Source organism: Peromyscus leucopus, unplaced genomic scaffold (genome assembly GCF_004664715.2).
Source record: "Peromyscus leucopus breed LL Stock unplaced genomic scaffold, UCI_PerLeu_2.1 scaffold_909, whole genome shotgun sequence".
Classification (NCBI taxonomy): Eukaryota; Metazoa; Chordata; class Mammalia; order Rodentia; family Cricetidae; genus Peromyscus; species Peromyscus leucopus.
Window position 1 is genome coordinate 20,423 of NW_023505848.1, and position 17,353 is coordinate 37,775.

Below are 17,353 nucleotides of genomic sequence, written 5' to 3' on the forward strand. Positions count from 1 at the left end.
GGGTTCAAGAAATAGTGAATCAGTGAATAGAGAAATTTCTTTCACGAGTCAGGCCGAGTCTTCCACATTCAGCCTCTAGGGTGCTGGACAGCATAGATGGAGAGCTGTGGTCAGTGTTATAGTTGGAGGCTGTGAGTGAAGGCGTGTGACTGACAGTGGTGGGAGCTGAGGGCAGTGTGGTCACAGTGGGTAAGGCGTGAAGAGGAGGTCAAGTTCAGTGGTTCAGTGGGACCTCTGCATTGGGGAGCAGAGCAGACAGGTGGGAAATGGGGTACACGGAGTCTGACTGGGCTACAGTTTGGGGGCAAGCTGAAGCCACAAAGAAAGCAGCTGTAACTTGGAAATTGATAGTGCTGGTGTCGAGAATGGGAGCACAGTCCAGCAGCTTCCGAAATGACTGGCGTGGCCAGGAGGCAGAGAGAAGGGTGTAGCAAGAGCACCGAGGAGAGTGACGATCTACTCCTACATTCTGTTCCATTCGGTCCCTGTCAGACAGCATGACCAAAGCAACTAAGGAGGGCACGGACTTACTTCATTTCACAGGTTACAACCAGTTACTGAGGGAAGTCAGCAACTCCAGCAAGAACCTGACGGAGAGGCAGTGGAGGAACACTGCTTGCTGGCTCCTTTTCAGACTCATGCTCAGCTGGTTTTTTATACAGCCGAAGACCACCTGCCTAGGGAACGGCACCACCCACAGTGGCTCTTCTAGAACCCACCATCCCTTATCAGCTTGATACACAAACTTACCACTTTAAGCATAACCATTCAATTCTTGTCCCCCAAATTATTGTGTTAATATCAAGATTCAAAATGGTCCAACACTTAAGCCTTTAAATTTTTCAGCATTCTAAAAGTCCAAGGTCTTTTTAAATCAAAGTCCTGGTGCAGTGCTCAGACCTATATCAACACCTCCACATCAACACTTAGAGTATATCACAGAGGAGGAGGCAGAAAGGAGGTAAGAGCTAGAGGAGAGGGGAGAGGGGCTGTGGAGTACAGTGAGTCCCACACCATCAAGGGCTACAGTGACACTCTGTCAAAAAATTAAAGTAAAACATTCTAGTACAATACAATCACAGAGACAATACCGACTTGGTATTTATATGCTGAGGAATTAGAGCAGGAAAACATTAAAAGTATTGCAATTCCATAGTTACAGTTCTGTAAGAACATGAAAGCTACATGTATTCTTGGGGGTTTTATTGCAGGGATGAAACACCATGACCAAAAGTAACTTGGAGAGGAAAGAGTTTATTTCACTCACAGTTCCACACAACAGTTCATCATCTAAAGCAGTTAAGGCAGGATTCCTGAGGCAGGAGCTGATGCAGGGACCGTGGAGAAGGCCCCTTAATGCCTGGCTCAGCCTGATTTCTTATAGCACCCAGGACTACCAGTCAAGAGGTGGTATCACCCACAATGGGCGAGCCCTCCCCTCATCACTAATTAAGAAAATGCCCTACAGACTTGCCTTATGGAGGCAATTTTTCAACTGAAGTTCACTCCTCTCGGATGACTTTAGCTTGTGTCAAGTTACATAAAACCAGTCAGCACAGATACTAAAAAATACTACACTTTGTAACGCACAAATTGATGGGATTGGAAAATAACCTCCTGGGTGAGGTAGCCTGCACACAGAAAGACAGATGCTACATGCATTCTCTCGTTTGCAGACCTTAGATCTGAATTTTCAGGTTTCTGTGTTCAAACTGGAATGAAAGTCAGCAGAGGTCAGAAAGCAAGAATGGAAGCGTGATAAGGGAGGCCGCTAAGCGGAGTGGGAACACACATGTGATATTAAAGCGGGGGATATGACGTATGCAAAGTGTTGATATGGGGATGCAGCAGAGGATGTGGAAAAGATGGGTCTAACTGAACACTAGCTGAAAATATTATTTATAAAAAAATTAAAACTAAAAATGTTTGCATGGCGGTATTCTACATGAATAGATACCTCTGAATACTCTAGAAGCCAAAGTTACTAAATGAAAATCTCAGGGCTGTGCATAAAATGCCCGAGTCTTTTGTCAGGAGGGTCCAGAGGTCCCCAAACAAACAGGCTATGTCCGTTTCTCTTGGTTGTCCACCAGAACTAGATGGTAAAATCGTATCCCTGAAGGCACCACACACTTTGGTTGCAGGATACAGACACATCAAGCTGGAACTGAACTGGGAGCTTACTCCCTGCTGGCTAGCTAGCTTCATGGTACAGAATGTGCTTTGTAGCCCACTGGGGCAGAAAAGTCATCAACTGTTTTGCCCAACAATACCAACTGATGAGGCAGGCGATACCCACCGGGGCAATAGCAGCATGACTGGGGGCAACTGAGGACTTCTGATGGGATCTAAGGCTTGCCCCATAGGAAGGAGCTCGTGCCTGGTACCATAAACCTTGTTAAAAGCCCAAGGCTGAGAAGACAGCAGACTCTAAAAGAGGCATGCGGGGTGGGGTCTGCCGCGGGTTGGACTAAATGGACTTCTAACACTGCCTCTAAGTGTCTGTGTTTCTACGCGTACAATAGTGCTGCTCCCCGCCATTTGCCGCGGTGACAGTTCCCACAGAGACTCATAACTGGTCAAAGTGCCAGAAATAGTGGCTGATGGGTGTCCAGTCCTAAATATGACTTCTCTGCGGTCCTCACCAAGGCCAGGGAAGGCTGAAGAAGAGGGTTGGAAGGACTGTAAGAGCTGGACGATGGTGAAGAATGCTGTGACATGCTGTCTTCTGGACGCGCTGTGACACTGCAGTCATGAACACGTGGCAGCTGTGTCTACCTGCACAAGATCCGCACCAAAAAAGACAGGGAAGTGGGGTTGAGGGGCGCTAGTTGGGAAAAATAAGGGGTCATCAGGAATGGGAAAGAGATGAGGTTAAAGGGGTGAATATGAGCACAATACATTTTTTTTTTTTTTTTTTTTTTGGTTTTTCGAGACAGGGTTTCTCTGCGTAGTTTTTGCGCCTTTCCTGGAGCTCACTTGGTAGCCCAGGCTGGCCTCGAACTCACAGCGATCCGCCTGGCTCTGCCTCCCGAGTGCTGGGATTAAAGGCGTGCGCCACCACCGCCCGGCACACAATACATTTTATACATGTTGGAATCGCCAAAAGTGTTTAAAAATTCCTATGAATATGCCACACGAAAAGTCACTGAATTGTATAAATGGGCAAATTCATACTATGTGACCTATTTACCAGTAAAGATTTTAAATTAAATAATTAGAAATACTCGGAGCTCGGGAGACATCTCAGCAGGTAAGAGATCTTGCTAGCAAGCATGAGGACTTGGGTTCAAATCCCAGCACCTATGTAAATTAAAAAAGAGTGGTCATCTATCTGCATGCCTGGAACCTCTGGGCTGGGGTGGTGAGACCAAGAGGCTTTTTTCTGCTAACCAGCCTAGCTCCAGATTCAGTGAAGAGACCCTATGTCAAGAGGATAAATTAAGAACGACAGAGCAGGAGATCTAACACCCTCCCTGGTCTATGCATGAGCTTGGGCATCACCCGTGGGCATGGTGCACGAGAGAGAGAGAGAGAGAGAGAGAGAGAGAGAGAGAGAGAGAGAGAGAGAGAGAGAGAGAGCGAGCCCCCACATGTAAGCGTTAAAGCATTGTTAGTGTCTATGATAACCTTTTATAGTAAGAATCCCCTTTAACGCTTATTTTGTCTTTTTTAAAAAAACAGGATATTGGAGGCTAGGGTGATCTGTCACCCTGACAAATTCAGCCTTTCCCTGGCACTTGGATGCTTTGAATGAGTGACTACCATCCAAGCAGCCCCCTCTTGGCAGCCACCTGACCTGCTGTCACGGCAGCCTGGAAGCTCTTGAATGCTCCACAGACTGACCTCCCGGAAGCCGCACTGCTACAGCCACCATTTAATTCTGCAAGACAGCTCCTGCCCGGGCCGCGCTGTTCTAGCTCTGCCTGTTTACATGGACTTTTTTGCCATCAGAAGCCTCCGTAAACCTTAGCAGCCACTTCACCTAGGCCAGGGGGTAAACTCTTTCCCTGATAACCTAACACAAAGTCTGTGATTAGTGCAAAGGGCCTTTCGGTTGCCTGGAAGGCGGTTGGGACTCTTTTCCTGGAGACCAGGTCGCTGCTGTGCTGCCCCCTGGTGGTGCAACATTAAATGACTGATGTTGATTTTTATGGGTAGAGTGGGCAGAATCCATGATGCGAAGAGGAGGGGCAGACAGCAGAACCAGCAGTAGCAAGGCCATCGACAGCGGGGCAGTGGACTCAGAGGCAGCTGCAGCAACATTAGGGTAACCGAAGATTTCCAGAAACAAACAGGCCAGGGCTCGGAGCAGCAGAGTGAGGTGCCTGTTCTTGGGGCAAGTGAGTGAAGGAGGGCTTTTTGAGTGTAAAGGGAAAAAAGAGATAGAAAAGCGAGGTACAACCTGGAGACTGTAAGAGATCCCCAGTTCCGGGCCAGCCTGGGCCTCACTGTGAAACCCTGTCTCAAAATACAAACAACATCAACAACAGCAATCAGCAAACACAAGGCTGTGCTAGAGGGCTAGCAGCCTGCTCTTGCAGAAGACCCACCTTCGGGTCCCACACCCCCGTAGCAGCTCACAACCGCCTGTAGCTCCGGTTCCAAGGGATCCGACTCCCCCTGACGACCTCTGCGGGCACTGCGTGCGCGTGGTGCACAGACACACATGCAGGCAAAACACTTGTAAGGATAAAATAAAAATGAACAAATCTTTGGAAAAATAAAAAATGTGAGTATAATCTCTGATACTTGGAGTGCTTAGCACTAGTGATGGGAGAAGCCGCGGCAGATTTGCGATTGAATTCTACGCCCCAGAGCGAAGCAGCAAGACGGATACCACAGAGGTTCCTGAATTCCCGCCCAAGGCGTGCACTTCCGGGGGAGGAGGGCGCGGGTAAGGGGCGGGGTTACGCGCTTCCGTCACGCGCCGTGCGTCGCCGCGCGCATGCGCTCCTTCCCACGTGCGAAAGCCTGAGACTCGTGGAGCAGCGGACGCCGCAGATTGCCGGAGCCGCGCGACCAGAACGCAGTGATGAAGCCAGGTAGAGGCCCCGGCGTGGGCAGGAGCGGGGCTCCAGGCGCGGCGGGCGGGGACTGCAGCTGCTCGGGACTCGGGGAATGTGACCGGTGGCTCGGCTCCCAGAGGCAGGCCCAAAGGCTCGCCGCTCCGGACCGGCCGGCGCGGCCTCCGGACCCCGACCCAGAGCGGGGGCTCGGATCTCTCCGCGCGCGTGCCTTTGAGGGATCCGGCTGGGGTCGTAGATGGAACGGCTCCGGGACTGAGACCAGGAACCCTTCTCCCCACGCAAGCCTTCCCTGTTACCGCCACCAGCCACTGTCACCCGCCGTCACCGTTACCTTGATCCTCAACCAGCTTTCCCCGGGGTGGGGATGAGAGAGGACCTCCGGGTCGATGATGTGCGGCGCTCGCGTGCGCAGGTTCTCGCTTGTCGCGCTTCCGGGAGGGGCGGGGTCCTAGGCAGGGAGAAGTGGATGATTTGGGGACTAGGGAGTCCCAGCTCTGTGGTGGGAGAAACTTTACAAGCCCGGCCTTAGCAAGGCGGGTGAATAAAAGTGAGTGGGGTTGGTTTGGGTTTGAGTTTTGAGAGAGCGTCTCACCATATGACTCTGGCTGGCCTGGAACTCTCTGGAGACCAGGTGGCCTGGAACTCGGAGATCCACCAGCCTCTCCGCCTCCAGGGTGCTGGGACTAAAGACGTGCGCCGCCACGCCTGACCTGACAAAAATATAGTCATGTTATTTCCCGCCTTTTTCTGATGAGTTTACTGCATGGCGAGGGTTCTGGCTTTGACAGAAGCGTCTCATTTCTTTCTTGGATTCTTAATGCTAAGTGGCTTTTTTGGTAATATGTTACTCTGTGCTGTAGCCGCCCGTGCTTTTCAATCCCAGTACGAGGGAAACTGAGGCAGGGTAGATCACGAGTTTGACACCAGTCTGTGCTACAGTAATGATAACATGAGCTTTTCACCGTTGCCCAAGGATCAGTTTTCACTACTGCAAGTTTTTGTCTGGTGTGGACAGATGAGAGTCACTGCAGGGATAGTGACCCAGGGCTCCCTCCCAATCGTGTTGAATATCTGGGGCTCCCCTGTTCTGGAAATCTGATGAAGTGAAGTAGGGTAGGATTGCTAGTCTGTGCGTTCTGTTGGCATCCTGTGATCTGTGATTTCCCCCAAGGAATGCTTTTCCCTCCAACCTTTCTCTACCAAATGAGTGAGAAGTAGAAATTTCTAGCAGTTGATTCTTTGGTGACAGTTTGAGTCTTGGGGAAGTTGGTTTTTTGTTTGGTTTTGGTTTTTGGTTCTTTGAGACAGGGTTTCCCTGAGTAACCCTGGCTGTCCTGGAACTGGCTTTGTAGACCTGGCTGCCTCGAACTCAGAGATCTGCCTGCCCCGCTCTCCAAAGTGCTGGGATTAATTAAAGGCCTGTGCCACCACGACCAGCTAGGGGAGATTTTTAAGCAGAGGTGTGCTGTAGACTGGTGGGCATTTTTAAGTAAGATCCTCTGTTCTGTGTTTGTGTTTTGAAATGGGATCTTGTATAGCCTAAGGCTGGCCTCAGACTCACCCTCCCAAATGGTGGGATTGCGGACATGTGACACCTCACCCTGCTGGGGTCGGTAGTTTTGAGGTGGGAAGGCTTGGAGGGAAGCATATTTTATGTGGACATGGAGTCTTTCTGGGTAATGAGCCTTTTTGTTCATTTTCCTGAAATAGACTGAGATCCATGTTGAGATTCTGGGACTGAGAGTTGGCACTGCGGCCCACTGCTCCCCGTGAAGATACCCACAGCTTGCCAGGCCTCTGTTCTGTCAGGCCCTGGCCAGCAGCTTCTCCTAAGTACTCTTGTGTGTACAAAGTCACTGGATTTTACAACTCACTCCCATGTACCTTCCCTACCTTAGGGTCCTGAATGACAATGGCATGACCATCTTCCTGTATGAGCTACAAGAGGAGAACCAGGACTCCCCATCACCATCCTCTTCTGGATGAAAAGGATGGTTTTCTAGTGGTTTCTCTGAGGGAGGGACCTGGGGCCTTGAGTCAGCAGGGCTGCGAATATGGCCAGACACTTGCTGATGTTTTATTGAACTTCCTGTTGGTGATGGGATGTTGCACTGACCAGAACAATTACAAGTCAGTGTGCACTTGGAACTGGTGGGGGGCCAGGGAGAGCGCCAGTACTAAATGTATATGATGAGAGTCGGGAGTCTGCACCACCCACTCAGAAGCCCAAGTGCAGTGGGCCACAGGAGACCATGCCCCTTACGTTCTTGTGGGAAATTTAAAAACGGAAAGAAAGTCCTCAGAGGTTTGGGTTTTTGTTGTTGTTTCAAGACGGGTTTCTCTGTGTAGCCCTGGCTGTCCTGGATCTCACTCTGTAGACCAGGCTGGCCTGAACTCACAGAGATCCGCCTGCCTCTGCCTCTGCCTCTGCTCTGGAGTGCTGGGATTAAAGGCGTGCGCCACCACGCCTGGCTTGGCAATTCTTTGTAAAGAAAAGTATTCTGATTTTATTGTGGATTGTGAAGAAGGAGGTTGAAAGCAGCAGGATGGGATCTCTTATAAGGCTTGGGAATGTTTTCGAGTTTTGGAGATGAAACTGTTCAATACCATTAAAAATACTTTTAGGGTGGTATACTCCTTTAATCCCAGCACTTGAGAGACAGGGGCAGGTGGATCTCTTGAGTTTGAAGCCAGCCTGGTGTACATAGCTCCAGGTTAGTCAGGGATACATAGTGATGAAACCTCGTCTCAAAAACAAAAGAATTGATTGAAGCTGTCGATAGCATGTAGTCTCAAGGTACCTTGACAAAAAATTAAGCAGATTTATATCTGACAGTTTACATCAAGTGAGATCATTTTAAGCGAACACTAATCTTCAAACTATGTTTTCAGATCAACTCTTGTGCGCCCCCGGCCCCCCTCCCCCCCCACCCGCCATAGTACTCAAAACATTTTTTAAACCATCATAAAAAGCTAAATATCCGACCCAGCAAACAGCACCAGACGTCTGTTAGTGCTGCAAATTGTTGGCTGCTGAGTGACAGTGTTGCTTCACCCTGGGGTCTCTGTCTCCACCTCCTGGGATGCTGGAATCACAGGCCTGTGCTACTGTGCCTGCTTTACAGTGAGCTCTGACCCGCCATCTAGATCATTGCCCATCCTTAAATTTGGGGATTTTTTTTTTTACTTTTCCCCCCTGTGCTGCTGGGAGGGATGTTACAATCTTGAAAGAAGGGAGATGAGGGGATCTTGAAGATGCTGGAAGGGCAGCAGAGAAACCTCTTGCTCTAATCCCATGGATGTACAGGGCTCACTGATAGTAAGGATAAAATGAGTTCCGTGAATCTGCTGTCCCACCAAGAAAACCAGGATGTCTGTATTCCATCTCATCCCCACCCAGCTAGAGAGTCTGTGGCATGCTTTGCTTTTAGTGGTCCCTTGCCACATGCTTCATAAGAAGGCTATGGTGCCAGACCTAGAGGTGCAGACCTGTAACCCAGCACTTGGGAGGTGGCATCAGGGGCATCAGGAGCTACATAGTAGATTCAGGGTATTTCAAAAAAGCAGCGTGTGTCATTGGTGTAGTTTCCTAGGAGTACGTTTCTTCACTTTGGGGAGGCTCTGGTTTATTCATCCAAACTACACAACTGAAGGCCATTTTCATTGTTGATTGGTGTTACTCCTTCTGTGTGTCCCTTCTGCTGATGGGACATTGGGTGGCCTTGGTGAGCATTATTGACTGCGGTGGACATTTCTCCTTGGAGCACACAGCCGACTTCTCACTTTTGTGAAAATGCCAGGTAAGGTTAGTTTAAACTTAAGCTTCATTGCCCTGGTCCCTGCTTTTGTTTCGACTACAGGTTTCAGCCCCCGTGGGGCGGCTTTGGTGGCAGAGGAGGCTTCGGTGACAGAGGCGTAGAGGAGGAGGACGAGGCGGACGAGGAGGCTTTGGCGGGGGACGAGGAGGCTTTGGTGGAGGTCGAGGTCGAGGTGGAGGCGGAGGCTTCAGGGACGGAGGAGGGGTGGAGGAGGAGGAGTGGACGAGGTGAGTGAGGTTGACATGGGGAGGTGGAGCAGGCTCTCAGAGGGTACAGGGAGGGGAGAGGCGGGGACCTCCCTCTCCACCTGCAGCTTTCTCTTGCAGGTGGAGGCTTCCAGTCTGGGGGCGGCCGGGTCGAGGTGGTGGCCGGGGAGGCAAAAGAGGCAACCAGTCAGGGAAGAATGTCATGGTGGAACCACATCGGCATGAAGGTGAGTGTGGTGGGTGGGGGTGCAGGTGAATCTAGAAGTGGACCAGAGCCCCACTCTGAGTCCTCAGCCCCGCCCCGCTCTGCTCTGCTCTCCTCACCAGGCGTCTTTATCTGCCGCGGAAAGGAGATGCCCTTGTCACAAAGAATCTGGTCCCTGGAGAATCCGTATATGGGGAGAAGAGAGTCTCTATTTCAGTGAGTCATGGAGCCCTGTCCAAAGTACCAGCCCAGCTGATAGTGTCACCTGCACTTCAGTGTTGCTGCTGCGTCCTACACGTGACAGCCGGGGTGTTGATGCATAAGTCAGGCCGTGCACACTGTTCATGTGCCTTGGGACTCTCTGCCCGCTCTTAGAGTAGCCTTAGAGATGCTGCCAGTCTCAGCTCCGCCTCCCATTCCCTGGCCTTGCCCCATTGTTTCCCAGCTCCATAGCGCACCAGTTTCTTATCCTCTGTCACATCACCCTACTTCTCTAAAGCAGTCCTCACAGCCCCAGCTCTCCCGTGTCCTCTTCTCTGTGGTCAGCCATAGCCCTTCCTGGTCCGTTTTCTCCTTTTCACAGCTTCCTTGCTCTGTTCTGGTTTCACATCCTCTCTTCGCTTGGTCTGTATAGCCTGTCACCATCTCCTGAAACAGTTTGTGTGTTAGTTCAGTTTGTACTTAGCACTCCGGGCAGGATCCATGCCCTGGTCACTGTTGTCTCTCGCACCTGAGACAGGAGCTAGGACAGCAGGGGATGCCTAGTACCCGGGTTCACCTCTGTCTACTGTCTGTCCTCTCTCTTCCCAAGTCTTTGACAGCCTCCATGGGATGGCAGGGTGCCTTCTGTCCTGGCCCCTGCTACACCTGTATTCGTTTCTTACACAGTGATTGGAACACTGTTTCTTTTGAGGTTCCTAGCATGATGGGGAGTGGAATCCTGCACAAGAACCCAGCACTGACTTCTGTTCTCATCTCTTCTGTCAGGAGGGAGATGACAAAATTGAGTACCGAGCCTGGAACCCTTCCGTTCCAAGCTGGCAGCAGCAATCCTGGGGGCGTAGACCAGATCCACATCAAGCCAGGGGCCAAGGTGCTCTACCTGGGGGCAGCCTCAGGCACCACCGTCTCTCACGTCTCTGATATTGTCGGCCCGGTGAGTAGACGGGTGTGGAGATGGAGGGAACTGGCCTGGCCGTTTACCTGCACCATGTGTTGTATAGCCAGGTTCATCCTCCATTCCGTGAGAGGACAGCTTGAAGCAGAGCTCCTTAAAACTGCTCCGGATTCTGGATTTTAAGAGTTGGGGATGGGGGTGTGGCCAGTGTTAAAATGACCTGGAGCTGGGAGCACAGAGACTAAATGAACTGTTTTAGTTGCCCTCTTGAAACATATATGTCCCAGGGCTGGAAGGTGGCTTAGTCACTCAAGTGCTTGTCACACACAAGCATGATGACCTGATTTTGATCCTCGGAATTGACTTAAAAAGCCAGGTGTGGTGATGTGCCCTTGTAGTAACAGCACTAGGGGCAGCAACAAGCTGATCTCTAGGGCATGCAGATCCATTAGGGGGTGTTAATGGATAAGCTCCACACCAGTAAGAGACCTTTCTCAGAAGTAGGATGTGTGGGGTTCCTGAAGAAGAATACCTACCATTGTCCTCTGGCTCCACACACATACACACAGAAGATTCATGTCCCCCAAATACAGTTTTCTGTGCCCCTCCCCATATTGGCGGTTGAACTGAGGGCCTCTTGAATGCTAGGCACATAGGCTGCCACTGAGCTACATCCGCAGCCCTTGGATTCTACTGGGGGACTTGTTTCTGTGTGCAGTACTGGTTCCTGGTGCAGAGAGCACCTGCTTCTTGGGTGTCCCACTTCATAACCTCTTGCTGGTGGCTGAATTATAGACTGTTTAATTTGGTGGGTGAAAATCCTGTGCGTGGCCAGGTATGAAAGCACACATATTTGTAGTCCCAGCCTAAGCTATGTAGTTAGACCTCGTTTAAATACAAACAGCAACAAAACTCAAGACTTCTGTAGGTAGTCTTTAATAGTATGTGGTATCAGTGAGACACCTGAGCTTAACATTATGGAGAATAAGATTGTTTGGAAAATTAAATGTTTCCTAAGTGCTGGCCCATTGCAAATGCTGTTGGCTCTGTCCTTCTGGGCTCTTGGTCAGATAAATTAGGATCTTGTAGCTTTGTTGGTGGTGAATAACCATGGCGTGTGACTTCTCATATCCGGGCCCATTTATTCATCTGGACTGTGGACATAATGACAGTTACTCAGTTCGGTTGGATTGAGGGTCTGAGGGCCTGCTACAAGAGGCACACGAGCCCAGTTTTGGCAACCATGATGGAAAGCAAGTGTGTGCTCATCACTATCGGGTTTATTTTAGGATGGTCTGGTCTATGCAGTTGAGTTCTCCCACCGTTCTGGCCGTGACCTCATCAACTTGGCCAAGAAGAGGACCAACATTATTCCTGTGATTGAAGATGCTCATCACACAAATACCGCATGCTTATCGGTGAGGGCCTGGGGGCAGCCCAGGAAGGTAGGCTAAGCACTGCATGTTTCCCAGGAGAGGCCAAGGGAGCCTCATAGCAGATTGCGTTAGAGTGAGGAGCTGCGGGTGGAGATTGTGTCTGCTCATCTGACTCTCTTCCCTGAGGCCCATGCACTTGGGCTCCTCTCTACACGCTGCCCTTTTACACCGCCCTGGTTTGTGTTCTTTATGTTATCTGATGAGATTCCAGCCCTGAACACAGCAAGTATGACCCATGGGCTTTGTTTTTGTTTTTTTTTTTAAACTCCTCAAAGGTCTAGTATAAAAGTAGAAAGCCTCATGAACTCCCCCAGAGGTACTTGATACTTGGCATCTGCTTTTCCAAATTCTTAAAGGATATTTTCATTCCATCATTTTTGTTTATGTATTAATATTTTTAAATCATACTGCATAAAAACATCACTTTTCATTGTACTTTGTTGTTGTTGGTTTTTGGGTTTTTGTTTTTTTGAGGGGGTTATTGTTTTCTTTTTTCTTTGCATTTTCTCGGTTTACTTGGTGCCTCTCTGGTCCTTTCCTCATTTGACAGCCCTGCCCACGTCTTGCCTTTAACTGCTCGCCTTTACTTGTCTTTTTGATGACATGTCTGTCCCCCCAGACCGGGCATCTCGAGGCAGGGTCTGACTCGTCTCTGTGTCCCCCACGCCCAGCCCAGGGCTGGCCACAGAGTAGGTGGCAACCATGTTTACAAGAGGAGTGGATGAGTGATGTGACTGGGTTCTGGCCCCACCTCTGGGCGCTTTGGAGGGAGGGATGTGGTGGGAGTGAGACTGGAGGCAGGAGACTCCCAGGAACCTGGTGGTGATGGAGCACAGGCCCCCATTGGGAGGCTCTGGGAAGTTCTCTGGGGCTTCTGCTTGCTGCTGACTGCCCTGTCCCTTTTTCCCTAGCAATGGTGGATGTGATCTTTGCTGAGTGTGCGCAGCCAGACCAAACCCGGATTGTGGCCCTGAACGCCCACACCTTCCTGCGGAATGGAGGACACTTTGTGATTTCCATTAAGGTATGAGGCTTGGAATGTAAGGTGGGGTGACAACTGAGTGTGGTGGGGTTGCTGGATCTCGTGCCTGAACATGTGACTTAGTCTAGTTGACTCAGTTTCTTCATTTTCTTCATTCTTCTTTTAAGGGTTGAAGTAAAAATGGATACATGTAAAGTGTTTAGGACAGATTCTTACATAGAGTAAATATTAAATAAGTGCAAGGTGCAGTTTTCAAAACATTTTAATTTGAAATACAAAAAACTCCCAGGCATTTTCACCATGTTAAAAATTAGCTAGTCTGTTTGCTGCGTTTGTTCTATTGTTACCAGGACATGAAAGAAAATTCCTGAGGTAAAACACTGCCTTAGATAATTAGAACATCCTTTTTTTCAAGCCAAATTAAAACTTCTGTAATGGAGTTTTATAATTGCGAGACCTGGGACTCCAAACATCTGACGTACTTTTAGCTTACAACAACGCACAGACCTCCAGTCATTTCTCCTCTGTAGGCCAACTGCATTGATTCCACGGCTTCGGCAGAAGCTGTGTTTGCATCCGAAGTGAAGAAGATGCAGCAAGAGAACATGAAGCCCCAGGAGCAGCTGACGCTGGAGCCCTACGAACGGGACCACGCTGTGGTTGTGGGTGTGTACAGGTAAGTACCAGGAGAGACCTCTCCCTTGCTTGCAGCCTGAGCTCCCTAGACCTGGGGAGCAAAAATGTGACAACTCCACTCCCTCTGATTTTCTCACAGGCCACCTCCCAAGGCGAAGAACTGAAACTCAGAGCTGTCTGGATCGGAAGAAGTGTGTGTTGCTACTGTTGCACGTGTAGTTTTTTTCTATTAAAAGACTCAACTGTCGCTCCTGTCTGGTGCTGTTTGCTCAGTGGCCGAGAGACGCATGCGCCCTTGACCAACTTTATGTGCGCTTGGGGGGGTGCCTTGGAAAGTTTCATCCGGTCACATGGTGCATGCTCCATTGATGGCTGCTACGCATGTGCGCGGCTCCGCGCCCTTAAGGCGCAGGCGCACAGTACTACTCCCTGAAGTCACGTGAGCGGTGTGGGGGCGGAGCCGGGACAGGGGGGCCGGTTTGTTGTGGTCGCCATTTTGCTGGTTGCATTACTGGGTAATCGGGGCCCTGGCTCGCGCGGTCCACCGGACACCCTCAGCCAGTGGGCAGGTCTGAGCTCGGACTCCCCGAGCAGTTTGCGTCCCCTTACCCACGCCCTCAGGTAACGGTATGGCGACGGGCGGGCGGCACGCTTGGGTGGAGGGCGAGCCGGGATCCGCCCTGGCCGTCCCCGCGAGACTTAGCAAGGCAAAGGAGGGGGCTTCGGGCCAGTGCGGCGGAGCCCGGCTATTTACAGCTGGGTTTCTGGAAGGGGCTGAGCCCGGGGAGCCTTCTTGAGAGGGAGTCTGGGAGGGGGGCAGCCCGGCCCCACTCCCGCCTTTGTTTGGGCTCGGCTGCGCTGGCCGCTTCACTGTCGCCTAGCAACAGCTGCCCTGAGTGCTGGTTGGTTAAGCTCTCGGCAGCAACAACAAATGGCGCGGTTGTTGCCATGGGAGGTGCGGCCTGCCGGGCTCATCGGGCCCCGCCGCGCGGGACTCCACCGGCCGGGCGGGCCTGCCGGGTGGGGGGCGGGACGCCAGGGTCCCTGGGGCGGGTGGCCGCGCGGGGCGGGGCCGGCCCGCAGGGCGAGGTTAGCCCGCCCGCCCCTCCCCCGTCCACCTGCTGTCCCCTTCCCCCGCGTGCCCCGGTCTGACCCTCGTCCCCTCTCTCCCCGCCCCCTGGCGGCGGCGGTGGCGGCGGCTGCTGTTGTCACCCACCGGGCCGCCTGTCCCGCTTGCCCTCACCGCCGCGGGGCTGGCCAGGCCGGCCAGGCCGGGGACAGGCGGCCACCTTCTCACCCGCCGCCGCCGCCACCGCCACCACCATGCTGGCCGTTCGCCCACCGCACTGGGGCCCCATCGCTCCCCAGCCCCCCGTGGGCCCAGCGCCAGCCCTGACCCGGGTAGGGGTGGGAGCTGGAGAGCCGGTCCTAGTGTGGGAGGGAAGGGCCGGGGAAGACTTGTTTGTCAGTGAAGCCCCAGTAAAGGGGACCTGGAGTCGCGAGGCATAGGACAGGAGGGATCTGACATGGGGGAGGCTCTTAGGGGAAGATTTTATTCTAGAGAACACTTTGAGAGAGCAAAGTCTCGTGTTATTTAGGGATTTGGCTGTTGGGCCCTTCTAGGAATAGGCTCAACTGTGGAATGACCCGGTTTAGGTAGAGGGGACAGCAAGGATCCCAGTGTAAGGGAGAAAAAGACTGTGGCTCTTAAACTGTTGAGACATGACACATCCTCTTCTTTTTCCTTAGGAGCAGGGGTCTTAGAGTAATGGGAAATCTAGTGGGATAAATATAGAGTACTTAGAAAAAGGGCTGGGAGCAGTCTTGGTAGGGTGGCGAGTCAGTCCTCGGGAAAGTGTGCCTTGGTGGTTGAGACACCATAGCACTCACACAGAAAGGGCTTCTCAGATAACCTTGATTCTGGGAGGTCTACAAGGACTGCTAGGTGTGAGGGACCCTGGGGTTCTCTAGAGTGGAAAGAACTAGAGGGTGGACCAGATTTGAAATGGGGCCCTCAGAGACTGATGTTGAGGGAAGACCATGTGAGGGCGGGGCTTATCTGAAGGACTCGGGATGGGCACCAGCAGAAATTCAAAGAAAAGATGAATTCTACTGCCCAGACTCTACATGGTTTCTGTCTTCTCTTTTGCTCTCCCGATTGCTGGCCTTTTTCTGTCTTCCTGTCCTTGTCTTGTCCCCACTCCCCCACGCTTGTCTGGCTCTAACCATTCCCCTTTACGTTTTCTCATGTTGTCTCCTTTATTTGGCCGATCATTTGTTGAGGAACACTGCTATGCCAACCTACCTGCCACTTGTCTCTGCCCCCTCTGCATCGCTACCTGGTGCCCCCCTGCCCTGCCCTCTTCTTCATGCCCGCCTCTTTGTTTGGCCCTGACTGCATACCCTCTTGTTCCATGTTGTCTCCCTACTTCCTACCTGTTCTCAGGTCTCAGCGGCGGTGGCAGCCGAGTGCAGGATGCGAGAAGGCGCCCCCGGCCGGGCTCCCGCTCCAGGCCTCACACCCCTGCGGCCTCTGAGCCCACCATGGCCGTCCCACCAGGCCATGGTCCCTTCTCTGGCTTTCCAGGGCCCAGGAACACACACAGGTAGGCATTCAGCTGGTTTCTCATCGGCCTGGGGATAGAAAGAGACTGAGGATAAAAGGGTCTCCAGACAACAGCAGGATTGTTGGAAGATCTCTGAGGATGTTGGAGGCCTCGTGTGATACTGGAAGAGTTTCAGGTGGAGTTTGGGGGGTCCACACTTACTCCTGCTATTGAGGACTGAATTACTGAGCTTCTCCAAGGCCCTCCATCTCTCACAGAGTGCTATCAAGGGTTAAGCAAATTAGGTGTAATGTTTGTTAGGCTCAGAAACTGTCACTGGCACACAAAAGACCAAAAGTCTTAGTGTCCACAGCAAGCAGAGGTCTGGAGTGAAAAGCCTGGAAGGAAAGTGAGCTGAGGGTGGTGGGAAACCCAAGAAATCTAGCCCCAATCCAAGAGCTTTAGGAACTGGGCACACTCATTTGAGGGTGAGGACATGGAGATACAGGGAATTCATCAGTGGCCTGGTTCCCAAAAATGGTGGTCTCGTCGGGTGCAAAGACCCAGGTTTCTCATTCGTGTGTTCACTGGGGTTCAGAGGGGAAAAAAGAGAGCAAACGAGCTAACCAGACGCTTGGTGGAAGGTCAGAGGTAAACCATTCTCTTCATCTCGCGATGAACAGATATCTGGGGAACCCAAATGTGTGACAGGCCCTATAGGGTAGAATCTCTCCTTGGGGAGCATCTACTTTTGTGGAGAGCTAGGCAGATGTGGGCATTGTCAAATGGCCATCAGCTTTACCGTTCTCCCTGGAGGTGGAGATGAAAGGCCTGTGCCGCGTCTGCCCCTCTGCACCGCAGGTATTGCCTGATGTGCGGCTACTGCCTCGGAGACTGCCCCTGGCCTTCCGGGACGCGACCTCGGCCCCCCTGCGCAAGCTCTCAGTGGACCTCATCAAGACCTACAAGCACATCAATGAGGTGGGTGGGGATGGGATTCCCTGGCTGGGTGCTGAAAAGGCCCTGGCTGCTCGCCTGGGTCACTCAAGGGTCCGGTTTCCTGGCTGCCTGAGCAGGTATACTATGCGAAGAAGAAACGGCGGGCCCAACAGGCACCACCCCAGGACTCGAGCACCAAAAAGGAGAAGAAGGTCCTCTGAACCACGGTTATGACGACGACAACCACGACTACATTGTGCGCAGTGGCGAGCGCTGGCTAGAGCGCTATGAGATTGACTCTCTTATTGGCAAAGGCTCCTTTGGCCAGGTGTGGACTCCCCCACTCATCCAGTGCCTGGGTGCAGACAACCACTGACCTTACCACATTCCCTCCACCCAGTGGTTCACTTGCTGCAAGTCCTGTCCTGGGCCAGTCAC

At 51.9% G+C, this 17,353-nt stretch overlaps 1 long non-coding RNA gene and 1 pseudogene across 1 annotated transcript; both read left to right on the plus strand.

Annotated features, from left to right (window-relative positions):
- The first annotated feature begins 9,090 nt into the window (after window positions 1-9,090).
- Window positions 9,091-13,677, plus strand: LOC114681523 (annotated as a pseudogene).
- A 2,342-nt stretch (window positions 13,678-16,019) lies between these two features.
- LOC114681551 lies at window positions 16,020-17,132 on the plus strand. Its single transcript, XR_003732910.1, has 3 exons — window positions 16,020-16,036; window positions 16,838-16,957; window positions 17,053-17,132. It is a non-coding gene; the product is annotated as an uncharacterized LOC114681551 (long non-coding RNA).
- The last annotated feature ends 221 nt before the right edge of the window (window positions 17,133-17,353 follow it).